Genomic DNA, 14,094 nt, shown 5'->3' with positions numbered 1-14,094 from the left:
CTGGAGAGCTTTTAGCTGTTTACAACTGTTTATTCTTACAGAAATGAATTTTCAGCAATCTGCAAAAGGGGGAGAGGGGAAAAAAGGCATAGAAGAGGCATAAACTCTTGAACAAAGAGGAGAATATTCTCTGAAACTAGAGGCACTTTTAATAAGGTCCACCTTGTTTTATATAAGTTCTCTTATTTAGTAAAAAAAAAAAAAAAAAAACAAAAACCCTCAAACACCCAAATAAACTAAGATTTAAGTTTTAAAGAGCCACTCAAAAACCCGTTTGGCACAAGTAACTGTCAGTTATATTTGCTCATTTTGTTTCCTATTTAAGTTGATATTTGTAATTTCTGAGGATTCTTTGGGCAAATGTTTGTAATAATTTGTATCCTTGTTTGACATCAAATTCAGTAACTGTTTTGTGATATCAGTAGGCATTCGAAAGATTAAAGACTTGCTTTCCTGTTATTATTAATATTTTACTTATAATTTTTTTAGTACTGTCTTTGGTAACAGTATCATCAACCTCATCACTTGTGGTGGGTCTTTGCAGCTTAAGATGGTTCACAATTATCCAAGGTTGTCTTCTTAAAAAAATTCAATATGTTCTGCATATAGACATGTGAAGTTATCCTAAGTAGTTTTAGCAGCTGTATAAACCATTTATTGAGCAACTACTATGTATTGTAGAGTACAAATTTGGTGGATTCTCCTAGGTGCATTAAACACTGGCCTCTGATTTCCACTCCAAGTGATTTATTTAATTGAGGTAGTCAGGGTATTGTAATTTTTAGCAAATTCCCTAGATGATAAGTTGTTTTTATTTTAAAATAGTTTTAGACTTCCAAAAATGTGCAGAACTCTTGCATTCCTATGACCCAGATTCCCAATTATTAACATTTTATTGAACTCTCCCCCTTTTCTATTAATCTGTGTAGTCTTTTTCTGACATGATGCTCCATCACCTGTATATGAGATTGGTACTATTACCAGAGATAGCACAGTAAGAGAAGATGGGAAGTGTGGAGAATTGTCTGTTATCATCAGCAAATTGGTGTTATATAAAACCACCGTGCAATGTACACATCCCATTCCAATTTCACCAAAATGCCCCCAGTAGTGTCTGTTTTTCCCTGCCTGGTCCAGGACCATATACAAGAATGTGTTGAATTTAGACTGTCATGTCTGTCAGTCTTCTTCAGTGTAGAATCTATTCCTCAGTCTTTTCCTTGTTTCTCATACCTTCGAAAGGCCTTTCATTCTATACAGCCCTCAGTTAGGACCGTCCAGTGTTTTCCCATGACCAGACTCAGGCCATGCTTTACTGGCAGGAGTGGTGCCATGCTCTATTCAGTGTTATCACATCAGGAAACATATTGTGCCAATATGTTTCACCACTCACTTTCTCAAGTTGGTAAACACTACTTTCTCCATTATCACCATTATCCCCTTTCTGTTGAACTAGTATTTTGTGAGATGTTCTCATAGTATGCCAATATCCTGTTCTTCACCAAACCTCCACCTACAGTCCTAGCATTCATTGATGCCTTTTTTTTTTTTTAAAAGACTAATTCTGTGATAGTTGCTGAATGGTAATTATTGTCATTATTCCATCCACATCTATTAGTTGATATTCTGGAAGAAGGAACTTTCTTATTTATCAGTTTATTTATTCATTTGCTTATTCATATCATTATGGATTTATGGAATCCCCTTTTATTCAGTGGATTTCAATTTGATAATCTTATTATTTTGATATTCAAATTGTCCTAGATTGGAGCCCTTTCTAGTTGATTCCTGTTTTTGTTTGTTTGCTTGCTTGCTTTGGACACATTCCTATCATTCTTTGAGCATTGGGAGAAGATGTTCCAGGGTTACCTTGATCCTCCTTTTGAGTAGATTATGTTAACTAGAATCACAGTCTAAGTCTCTGTGATACCATAACTCCTAGGCCCTCTCAGCAAATAGAACTAGGAGATATATGTGTGTATACATAATACACATATGTATATCTATGCTATTTCTATATCTGTATCTGTATAACTTTAGAAAAATGTTTATTCTGATCATTCAGATTGTAACGCAGTATCTCCAGTGCTTTTTCTAGCCTTCTCTCTTCTCCAGAAATTGCGAAAGCTTGCTCCCGGTTATCCTCAGGATATTGCTTTTGTGTCCAGTTAATTAGTTATGCTTGATGTTCCAACTACTCAGGAATCTTCCTTCCTCTGCCACCTTTGTGCTCCCATCACCTAACCCCTTTCCTTAGCTTCCAGGCATGCTGCCTAAGATGCCTCTTCATGGCACCCCTTCCCCATCACGGTGCTACTTCCTTAGTTTTTCTCATCTTCACGCAAGGGAAGAGGAGAAGGGAAGGGAAAGAGAAAAGGTCTCCCAGGTGATTTAATGTGCTACAAGTTGAAAATCACTATATTTGACGTGTTACATGCATTGTCTTTTTAAATATTTCAAACCGTGTATTCTTTCCTCATGAAGTATTTGAGATTTAACATATATATTTATTATCAGCTTCTCTTTTTATAATTTGCCTATTTCTCCCATACGTGGAATAGAGGTAAATTTTTATTGATCATGAGACTGTAGTGGGGTATTGATAGCTGGATTTTTATTTTAATGTTTTGAATTTCCTTAGTGGTAATAGGATGTAGTTTCTAAAATGACATCACCTGGTATATTGGTAGCAACCTGGTGCTGTCAGGTTTTTTAAGGAGGAGATTCTTTTCTTCAAATGTGTGACATTAAAAGGGCTCACATACTGAGTCTGGGTTTTATGTTTTGTTTCTGAAATATCTCATGCTTCTTTCTGCTTCTTCACTAAATTCAGGGGCATTGTCATAAACACGTTCCATGTTCCTCCTCCCTGATAGGGATACGGCATTTTAAAGAGGTCAGGCACCCCTACCCTCAATGTACCCGCTGTCCTAACCTCATTCCCTCAGGAAATATGAAGGGAGAAGTAGTATAGAGTCACTGGCTTAGATTATAAATATCACAGCCTAAACCCCATTATAGTTAGAAGAATCCTAGGAGTGATCTAAAGCTAAATTCCATTGCTGTGTGATTCATGATGATCTAAGACTTTGCATCTGTTTTTCATTTTCTGAAGATTGTTAAGTCGGTTGCTATTATCGACAATGTTTAGGTTTAAACAATTAAAATTAAGGTATAGAGTTACCTTTGTATGCCATGTTCAGATTTTGCTCATTTGTTGGCACAAGTTCATTATGCAAAGGTTATATGGCACAGGTTTACCTTAGATAATCTCTTACATAGTGGAAAATACCTGAAGTCAATTGGAGGGTAACTGAGTACTTTAAGTAAAATTTCACTTACTTAAAAATTTGGATTACATTATTGAATTTATACAGACTGAAAATCTGATATGATTTGGATTTTTAAATATGAGGCTTTGTAGTATTAGTCATTAGACCAAAGATTAAATTCCATAACTTTGATTTGTTAGAGTTTTGAAAGATGAAATCAAGAAAGCAAAAGCATAAAAATTAGAGTAGGGTTTAAAAAAATTGGAAAAATAGAGAAATATACTTTTTAACTTTGAAAACATTCATATTTTGGAATTCTAAACAATTGTTATGAAATATGAGGGATAAAAAGTTCCATCTCTTCTAAGTTTCTGTTCTTTGTTTTCTCTGTAATGAGGTCCTTTGTGAGACACACATGGTCATGAAGCTCCATCATGTTAATGTGTACATTTATGCTGAGTGATGGCTGTCATATAGTGGATCTGAAGGAAACTTTAGTGAGTCTGGAATTGATTATTAGCCCTTCTACAGGCCAGAATACTATCAACACAGGTCATGAAAATATCCTACCAAACGGATATAAATGTCCCAGTGGGTTATGAAAAAAGTTAAGATAGTGTTAAAGTGCAAAAATTGTATTTTTCCAGAATTATCTGCATGAATTATATTATCTAAAATAGATTCATTAACAAAATGATATTTCATGTCATTTTTTGATTCTGGAAAGTGTATTTATTTTTCATAGGAAGTCTATTTTAAGATACCTGAATGAACTAAACCTTTTAAGAGGATTTTCATGTTTTCCACTAATGATAAGGAAGTTAAATATCAGACTTTTAACTAAAAATGGGAATAATTTTGTTGTCCTATAGTTCTTACATTAGAAATATGAAACCAGAGGTTGGTTAAGTCTCCATAGCAATCATCTTTATTTACAAGATGAATAACATATTTCAGTCTGGATGTTGGGAAAGTTCTTAACAAGTGAAAAAACAAAACAAAACAAAAAACATGCACCAAAAATATCAGGTGTTTTGACCAGAAACTAAGCTATTACTTTGCATTACAATGAGGAAAAGGTGAGACTGCATTACAATGAGGAAAAGGTGTGACATTACCACTGAAGACTTCCACAGCTTCTTTCTTCTTGTCTAGGGGAATACAGAAAAGAAATATTTTGCTGCTTACATTGCAGTTTTATATGGTTCATCTAATAAATTTGTAATAAACTAGCATGAAAATATGTAGGATATCTTGTAACAATCTGGAGTATTGAGTTCTGACACCATTCAGTCAGCATGTAGAAAACTTGTATTAAATGAGTTTTTGTTGCATTTGTTCCCATCACTTCTGAAAATTCATACTTGTGCAACTAAAAGAAACTTTTTTTGGTACAATATCTGTAATAGTGCCTGCTACATTGTGGGCACTCAGTAAATATTTTTTGAATAAACAAATGAAAGATATTTTTATCTTGAAGGTCTTGAAAATGCAATTTATAAGTTTTTATTAAAAGAACAGTTTCCTTCCCCTCAACTTCTAGTACCTGACAGCCACTGATCTGTTTCCCTCCCTGCAGTTTTGCCTTTTTCAGAATGTCATTTAAGTAGAATCACACAGTGTTTAGTCCTTTGTGGCTTAAGTTAGACTAAATCTTTGGAGATTCATCTAGGTTGTTAAGTGTACCAATAGTTGATTGTTTTGGTTCTGGGTAGTAGTCTGTTGTGTAGATATACTAGAGTATTTCTTGTTGTTCATTCACCAGTGGATGAGCATTTGAATTGTTTAAATTTTATAGCTGTTATAAATGAATGTGCTTTGAAATCCACATCAGGTCTGTGGACAAATATTTTCATTTCTCTTGGGTAAATGCCTTGGAATGGAATTGCTGGCTCCTTTGGGAAGTGTATGTTTCACTTTAATTGGAAAGCGGCTCTACAGTTTTGGATTCCCACCAGCAACATATGAGAATTGCCATTGTTTACAGCTTTTCCAGCACTCGGTAATGTCTGTCTTTTTAAGATTAACCATTCTAGTGGATATGTAGCAGTTTTTCATCATGAATTTATGTACATTTATGTACATTTTTTGGAGACTGATATTGAACAGTTGATGCGACTGTTGACCATTCTTATCACTTCTGTTCAGTGTTCAAAATTTTGCTGCTATGTTCTTGGGATGTTTACTGAGTAGTAAGAGTTTTGGATAGAAATCTTTTATTGAATATATGATTTGTAAGTATTTTTTCACAGTCTGTGACTCTGTTCAGCATTTTGAGCATTTTTATTTGACCCTTTACATAGTTTTCATGTCTCTGATAAATACCCCTCACCACCATAAACACACATTGATCATTTTTTCAATTAGATTCTTATCATAATTATAACTATTCTAAATGTCCCTTATGGTATTTACAGTCCCAGGCCATGTTGGAGTCCGGTTCTGTTGACCATGTCATCTATTAACAATGGTTTAATTTTTCCTTTTTGTGTTTAGTAATTTTTTAGTTGAATATAAGATATTGTGTACTAAAGAACAATAGAGACAGGAGTAAATAATATTAATACCCATCAATGTCTACTTCTGTCTTTCCTTCAGGCTATTAACATAGGCAGTGGTGTCAGTATTGTCAGTAGTTGAGTTAGATTTGAATTTTGTTGCTGCTATAGTTACCTTGAGTCCAGCACAGACTTCAAATTTCTTTAGTATTGAACTACTGCTACCTTGAGCTTAGTATGAGATCTCAGTGCATAGTGTTTTGTCAGTGTTCAGGCCACAGTGCATACCTGGGCCCCCAGCTCTCTCAGTGTTCTTGCCTCTTCCCCAGCAGTGGGCTGCTGCTTGTTGCTTGCTGCAAGGTTCCTGGTGGGGTAGAAGGTGGAGTGGTAAGCCTCTTCCTCCCCCTGACCCAGGTATTATGTGCCTGAGCTTTAGGAAAGGGACTTTCTTAGTGTACCTGTCCTTATAACTAAGTATTTTTAAAATCTACATGAATAGTTTTGACAGTATCTGATTCCTTCAACATACTTGTGATAAATCACTATTCATGGCTTTCCCCCTTATATCTGTAGTGACTTTTTTAATTGTAAGCTCATGTTCATTGGAATTTTATCCATGAGGCTTCTTTGAACAGTATTTTTAAATTGCTGTAAACTTTTTTTTTTAATTCTGTCACCAAGAGTGCATAATTATAGACTTGTATTTAAGAATTCTCAGGAAACTTTTTTCTTTTTCCTCATTCCACTAAGGCAAAGCCAGACACTCATCTCTACTGTTGATCACTAAGTGGGAATTTATATTTCAATCTTTGAAGCTTTATGTCTTTCTGTTGTGAGCATTAGTTTCAGTTCTCTGAACTTGGTTTGTTAAAATCCACACTATAGGCCACGAGGTAAGAGACATTTCTGTGGCAAATGCTGACCCCAGCCTTCACTTATTTATTTCTTATCTAAGGAATATTCTTATTTAGCAAAATATATTTTTATATTTTACTCTGAGTTTTAAGATGTTTTTCTACTTAAATAGCTTTATCTGAATGTCCCGCTGACCCTTTTCTACAAGTGCAACTTGTATGTGCTTCTTCTCATACCTATGGTGTAACGGTTTATATAGTATATAATAATCATATTGTTCTTTTTTCTTCAGCCAAAACTAAAATTCTAATAGGATGCTGAATGTGACTTTTTAGTTTTCGAATCCCTGACCAAGCACAGAGAAGGTGGGAGGAGGTTGTATAAAGAGGTTAGACTTTTCATTTAAGTATATTTCCAAATATATTTGACCTGGAAATACACCAGCCTTTATTAGCTATGTGACCTTGGACAAATTACCTAATTTTTGAGTCTCTTTCTTCACCTGTTGTATGGGATATAATTTCTACCTTTTTTAGGACTAAATTAGACTGTGATTACTGTACACCTAAATCTAGTAGGACACTGTATGTTAACTGTACTGGATTACAAAAAAGGACTGATTAAACCAAGCAATCTACATAAAACCTCCCTGTCATGTCACAGAGTAGGCATTCAAATATTAATGTCATCTTCCTCTCTTAAATATCTGGTGAATTTTTCCTTATGTTTTTCCCTTGAGTTCTTCCCTGCAAGGAGTTTTATTTTGTTTTAACTAATTAATTAATTTAATGCCTTTTTTTTTTTTGAGAGAGAGAGAGTGCATATACAAGGGAGCACGAGTAGAGGAGGGGCATAGCGAGAGAGGGATAGAGAGAATCTCAAGCCGACTCCATGCTGTCAGTGCAGAGCTCAGTGAGGGGCTCCATCGCATGAACTGTGAGATCATGACCTGAGCCCCAATATCAAAAGTCAGATGCTTAACCCATTGAGCTACCCAGGCACCCCCCCCGCAAGGAATTAATAAGATAGTAAAAATATCTCAGGCATTTGCTCCTATTTAACCTGTCTTGTCAATTTAATGATTAACCCCTTTCAACAAATATATTGGAAGTGATGGCTTTTTCTGACTTTTCAGTAATGAACTAGGTAAGAGGTTTGTGATTACGGCCAATGGAAAATTCTCAATTCAGTTCAGCTTGTCAGTTTCAAGGAAGGCACAGGTTATTACTTAACAAACTAGAATTTTACTTTCTAATTAATTGCTGTGAGTTTGTACCTCTGGAGATTATAAACAGGATACAGAAAAAACTACTTATTCTCTTTGGCCTTCTAGTCCTTTAAAAGCTAATTTGTAAAGTGTATTGTAGTCGCATTGTATAGTGACCGATGGTAGCTACTCTTGTGCTGAGCAGAGCATAGACTTGTGAAGTCACTGTGTCCTGTACCTGAAACTAATGTGACATTGTGTGTCAACTGTACTTCAGTTTAAAAAAAGCTAATTTTTTAATTTGGGGCCGCCTCTCAGTCGGTTAAGAGTCCGACTTCGGCTCAGGTTATGATCTCAGGGTTCGTGGGCTCAAGCCCTGTATCAGGTTCTGTGCTGGCAGCTCAGAGACTGGAGCCTGTTTCAGAGTCTGTGTCTCCCTCTCTCTCTGCCCCTCCCCTGCTCATGCTCTGTTTCTATGTTTCAAAAATAAATAAAAACTATTAAAAAACTTATTTAAAAAAGCTAATTTGTTAAGAATGGCTTTTAAATTTAGTCTAGACACACCATTTCTTCCTAGCTACTATGATGCTTCTTTACCAGACATGTTATGAGAACACAGTAATAATTTTTTTTACCTAAGATATTTGAGGGAATTTTATACAGCTCTCATTTGTTCACTGTAATTATGAAAAAGTACAGTGCAAAGTAAAAGTCTTTAATGCTCTAATTTTAGGAAGTAGTTTTAACTTCTCTATTTGAGATTTTTCTCCTTTAAAAATTAGCTGTGTTATCAGATATCTAAAACAAAACTTTTGAGCTGCTTGGGTGGCTCACTTCAACTCCTGATTTCAGCTCAGGTCACGATCTCCCAACCATGACACTGAACCCGGTGTTGGGATCCACACTGAATGTGGAGCCTGCCTAATAAGATTTACTTTCTTTTTGTCTCCCACTCCCGATCCTCTCCCTCTCCCCCTCTGCTCCTCCCCAACTCACGCAAGCGCTCTTTCTCTGCCTAAGAAAAAAAAAATTTTAAGTAAAACAAAATGTTTAAGTACTCTTTATTTTGGGAGGCAGGGGGAGAGCAGCTTCCTTCCCTATCTTCTTGTGGAATGGGTGAGGAACAGTAAAATTGGATGAAGGCAAGGAAAGATAGCGGTAGAGGAAAAGTAAGAAGTCTGACCATCTGTCATCAATCTCTAAAAGATCATAATCACCTTTTAATGGAATTAAAATATTTGCATATTTTACTTTGCCTATGAGTGTCAGAGAGGTGACATGCTAATAAGAACATAGAGCTAGTTAATTACAGAGCCAGGAATAAAGGCCTCTCCTGACTCAGCTGTGTAATCCTAAGAAAGTTTTAATCTCTCCAAACTTGTTTTTCAAGTGTCAAATGGGGATCATGCCTGCTTTACAAGGTTGTATAGAGGAAGTGGAACTCATGTATATTTGTGTTTATGAAGTGCTGATGTATACCCGGTGCTCAATAAATTTTTTTTTTCCCATTGTATCATCTTGGCTTGCTGTAAATTACTTTTTTTGTGAACATAATAAATAAAAAATTTGGCAGTAAACACAGAATTGAATATTTTATGGTCTTTCGCTTTTTAACAAAATGCACAGGGTACATCTGGAAGTAAAACTTGTTTTGAAAGATTCCCTGAATCTTTTTAGCTTTAAAAAATGGAAGTTTTGCATTATTTTTAGATGCTCTGATTTTGGTCAGTGCATTATTACCTTGGGTAAGATACCAATTTATACAAAAAGCATTTTCTAATACATTTCCTTGCCTTTTCCTCTGCGAATTTATCTTATGTGAGTTTTGATCATTACTTGAATGGCCTTATAAAAGAAAAGGAAATTATCAATGATATTTAAAACTTACACTATCCACTTAATTTTTTTCCAGATAAATTTACAGTGTTCTGAATCTCACCCTTCTGTTTGACCCTGGTTGAAAAACTCAAAACTTACCTTTAGCACAACAGCCTGTATTCCACTGGTCACATTTGAGCTTTACACGACTTCATTTGCCCTTTTAACAAATACACATTCCAAGGATTGCATCATTTTAAAATGGATGGAGTGAGTTGACATTTTCTTATTTGGGAAAACTTGGTTTAATTGATGAAATGGAGTTTGGTGTTTGTTTACCACATTTATGGAAAGCATTTGCTTTAGACTGGTTACAGTGTACAAAGCAAAACCCAACAACTTATAAAACAAGCTTTCTCTTCCCTCTGTAAAATTGTGGCTATACCTAGTTTAATATTTTTTTCTGATCAGGCCAGTAAAGAATTTAAAAACTTAGAACTTGAAATTCAAAGGGATACATGTACCACTGTATTTATAGCAGCATTATTTATAATAGCCAAATTTTGGAAGCAGCCCAAGTATCCATTGATAGATGAATGGATAAATGAAATATCATGCAGCCATAGCAAAAAATGAAATCTTGCCTTTTACAAGGACATGGTTGAAGCTAGAGATTATAACGCTAAGTGAAATAAGTCAAAGACAAATTGACCATATGGTTTTATCCATCTGTGGAAATTAAGAAACCAAACAAAGAAGCAAAGGGGGAACAAAAAAAGAGAGAGAGAGAGACAAACCCAGAATCAGACTCTTAACTATAGAGAACAAACTAATGGTTACCAGAGGGGAGGCGGGTGGAGTGTTGGGAGAAATAGGTGATGGCGATTAGGGAGTGTACTTGTCATGATGAGCATTGGGTGTTGTACGTATGGAATTGTTGAATCATTATGTTGTACATCTGCAACTAACATAACACTGTATGTTAACTGTACTGGAATTAAAAATTAAAAAAAGAAAAGAAAGAAACTTAGGACTTAGGACCAGTGTTAGGCTCATTTAGCTATTTCTTTTTCCTTTACTTTAACAGTGGGGCTCTGAAGAAGACACAGTATCTAGATGTTTACTTGAGAGATTAATATACCTTTCTTTTGAGGTTTAAAAGGTATTTAAAAAGTTTTAGTACAGGGATGCCTGGGTGTCTGACTCTTGATTTCTGCTCAGGTCATGATCTCATGGTTTGTGAGATGCAATCCCATGTCGGGCTCCACACTGACAGCAAGGAGCCTGCTTGAGATACTCTATCTTTCTTTTTCTTTCTCTCTCTCTGTCTCTTTCAAAATAAATAAACCCTTAAAAATAGTTTTGTACAGTTAAAGTCTAAGTTGATGGCATGTACAGTAAGGAAAGTTACTGTCTTAGAATATTCACCAGACTGTATGTTAAAGACTTTTTCTGCTGAAAATGAGCAACAAAATATCCCAAGCAGTGTATATGAATATGTAATTAAAATACTTGTGCTACTTAGTGAAAACTCTTTTTTTATGTAGTATCTACAGTTGTGCTTTCCACAATAGAAACTCTCTGTAAGTATCAGCTGAAAATAATGAATGAATGAGAGTTGATATTGAGCTTTTTAATTGGTAGTTGGTTTTGAAAAGTCAGTTCATAAGCTTTAATTAAAAGAATAATTTGAGCTAGGGCTCCTGGTGTGGCCTGTGGTTTGTGAAGAGTAACATTATCGCTAAGTCCCCAGAGAAGACCCAAGGAAAGGAAGATGGAAAGAGGTTGGCTACATGGGGAAGCCTTATCCTTCCTCCTCTGCCTTATTCTCCACTGGCTGCCTAAAAGAAGAGGAGCCCAGACCATTTTACTACCAATCACTCAGGATTGACCAGCGGGGGTCAGGAGAAGGGAGGGAAGATCCTTTTGTTTCCCAAGCAGTGTTTAACAGGAAGGTTTTTATCCATCCATCAATGACAGTATCCCCACTCATGTCTACATCTCCATCATGCTGTCTGACATCCTGGAAGTGAGTGATGCACAGCTTCAACTGATGACATCATTCCTGTGGCTAATTATGGTCTAGTACAATCCATTCATCAGGTGGAGTCCAGAGGAATATGGGGGCATCAGGAAGCTCAGCATGGCAGCTCAGGACCTGTGACTTCCAGTTATCTTCATTGAGTTCATGGATATGGATTAGGCACCTATAAGTCACATGGCTTATGTCACCTGTGAAGGTTGCAGCAGATATAAACCAGTGTGAGTCATTGGCATATGTAACTTGGACTATCTTCCATTTACCCTTTGATGAACAGAACTGCACACTCACCTGCAGCTCTTTCATCTCAACAAGTGGCCATCAAGGCACAGGCCCAGCCTAAACGTGATGAGGTTTCTGGTATCTAGTGACTTTCTGGTTGTTGTCAATGCCTTCAGCTTCTACCTGCCAGCAGAAAGAGAATAATGCCCCATTCAAGACAGCACTGGGCTACACTGTCTTTCTGGTTATGACAAATGACTTATGCCCAGCCACTGGTTTCCCTTTTATCAGTTTTTCCTTTGCTCTGTGTCTTTCTCTGATGGTGCAGGTCAGCCTGCTGGAGACCATTTTTATCACCTCCCTGCTATACCTGGCTACCACCACCCAGAAACCACCCATGCCTTGTTTCTACATTGTACCCGCCCAAAGAAATGGGTACACTGCAACCCAGGAGGGAAATAAGAGCCTGGGTCTCATTCCTGCCTGCCTGCCTGGCCTGAAGGAGCCAGTGGAGTTGGTGGGGAGGGTGCCTGGTAACAAGGAGGCAGAGTTAAATGGATGCTCTGCATCAGCAAGAGCCAGTAGGAACACAGGGCTCAGAAGCAGCACTTGGTGGTCCTGGGAGTGCAGTTCAGCCACACGATGGACGTTGTGTTCATCCACCTCTGCCTACTCTTTATGGCCTCTTCCGTGGTCAGGGTCACTTCCTCTGGAACACTTCTTCACATGCCCACCTACAAACCCCAGTCTTGAACTTCTCTTGCCTCTAGAAACCAGCCAGGTTCTCATGCCCATCCAATCCCAGCCCCCAGCCTAGCAACCACCTTGTTGTTTTTAACCCAGTCCTTCTATGCAGTTTCAGACCAGACCCAGGTAGTTCCCACTGCCCTCCAGAAGTTAGTGCATGCGATCTGATCCCCTCAACTCTCCCATGAGTTCTGCCTCCCTCCTCAGCATTCAGGTTCTTGAAATACTTCCTTAGTTTATTCACCCTCAGTAAGCTTATTTTCAGGGGGGAAAAAAAGGACACTTTGACTTTATTCTTGAAGATAAATTTTTAGTAAAATTCAACTAAGTCTTTAGTAGTTTTAAAAAATTTTAGTTGCTAATTTTTGCTAAGAAAGATCTAGGGGTTTTCCTTAAGTGGAAGAATTTGGGTTTGATACTGGAAATTAAGGATAAAAACAGTATTCCCAAGGAAACATTTAAAAAATACATGAATGGGGGCGCCTGGGTGGCTCAGTCGGTTAAGCTTCCAACTTCGACTCAGGTCATGATCTCATGGTTTGTGGGTTCAAGCCCTGCATCAGGCTCTGTGCTGACAGCTAGCTCACAGCCCGGAGCCTGTTTCAGATTCTGTGTCTCCCTCTCTCTTTGACCATCCCTTGCTCATGCCGCCCCTCTCTCTCTCTCTCTCAGAAATAAAAACATTAGCAAAAATTTTTTTAAAAATACATTAATGAATAACAGTGTGACATTTGGTATGCCAGTGATAGTTATTTCCTTATTAAATGGGTCGTAAAGAGCTACCAAAGTATGGAAGTAAAAAAACAGTATCCCTTAAAATGTAGCATCATTCAGAATGATCATTATTTTTCCTTTATTAGCTGGAATTTTCCCCAGTTTCTTTTTTCTGAATTATCATGGTTTTATTGCTTAAAATGTGTTAAAATATTTCCATTTAGGTATTTTTCTGCAAAGTACATATTTTAGAAGCTTGATAATGATTTCAAATGTACTAAAATGATAAGATTTCTTTGATTGAATTGGTTATAAATCCCAAAGTAGTGAACATTTATAGATTCACAATAAAAGTGAAGATGTGAAGGAAAAGGAGGAGGAAGATGTGTGCTTGAATCTATTACTAAGTTTTAGTTAGTGCCTTTAAAGAAATGCAGATTAGTTACTTAAAGCTTTTCTAACACTTTATTATAAAAGTACAAAAAAGTTGTAAGAATTATGTAGGGAATACCATGTACCCATTAATTAAATTTTACAATTCTTTATATTTGCTTTATCACATATGGATCTATGTATCCTTCTATTTATTCTTCGATCCATCTACTTTTTTGTTGTTATTGCATTTCAGACTGGCAAGGAGACATCAGCACACTTCAGCCCTTCACCATGCATACCAGTAGTCAGCATTCAATATTTGTAGTGTTTCATCATTGTTAAAGT

General features: G+C 36.5%; 1 protein-coding gene and 1 pseudogene across 1 annotated transcript in view; both read left to right on the top strand.

Moving 5' to 3' along the window:
• LOC144232405 (5-hydroxytryptamine receptor 3E-like) overlaps positions 1–12,683 on the top strand; it is a 42,626-nt pseudogene extending 29,943 nt beyond the window's left edge.
• The window catches only part of BICC1 (BicC family RNA binding protein 1), a 290,122-nt gene that overhangs the window by 143,076 nt on the left and 132,952 nt on the right, over positions 1–14,094 (top strand). The window lies entirely within an intron of this gene.

The sequence above is a fragment of the Crocuta crocuta genome, unplaced genomic scaffold, assembly GCF_008692635.1.
Source record: "Crocuta crocuta isolate KB4526 unplaced genomic scaffold, BGI_CrCroc_1.0 scaffold244, whole genome shotgun sequence".
Taxonomy (NCBI): Eukaryota; Metazoa; Chordata; class Mammalia; order Carnivora; family Hyaenidae; genus Crocuta; species Crocuta crocuta.
This window is presented reverse-complemented; position numbering and strand designations above follow the sequence as displayed.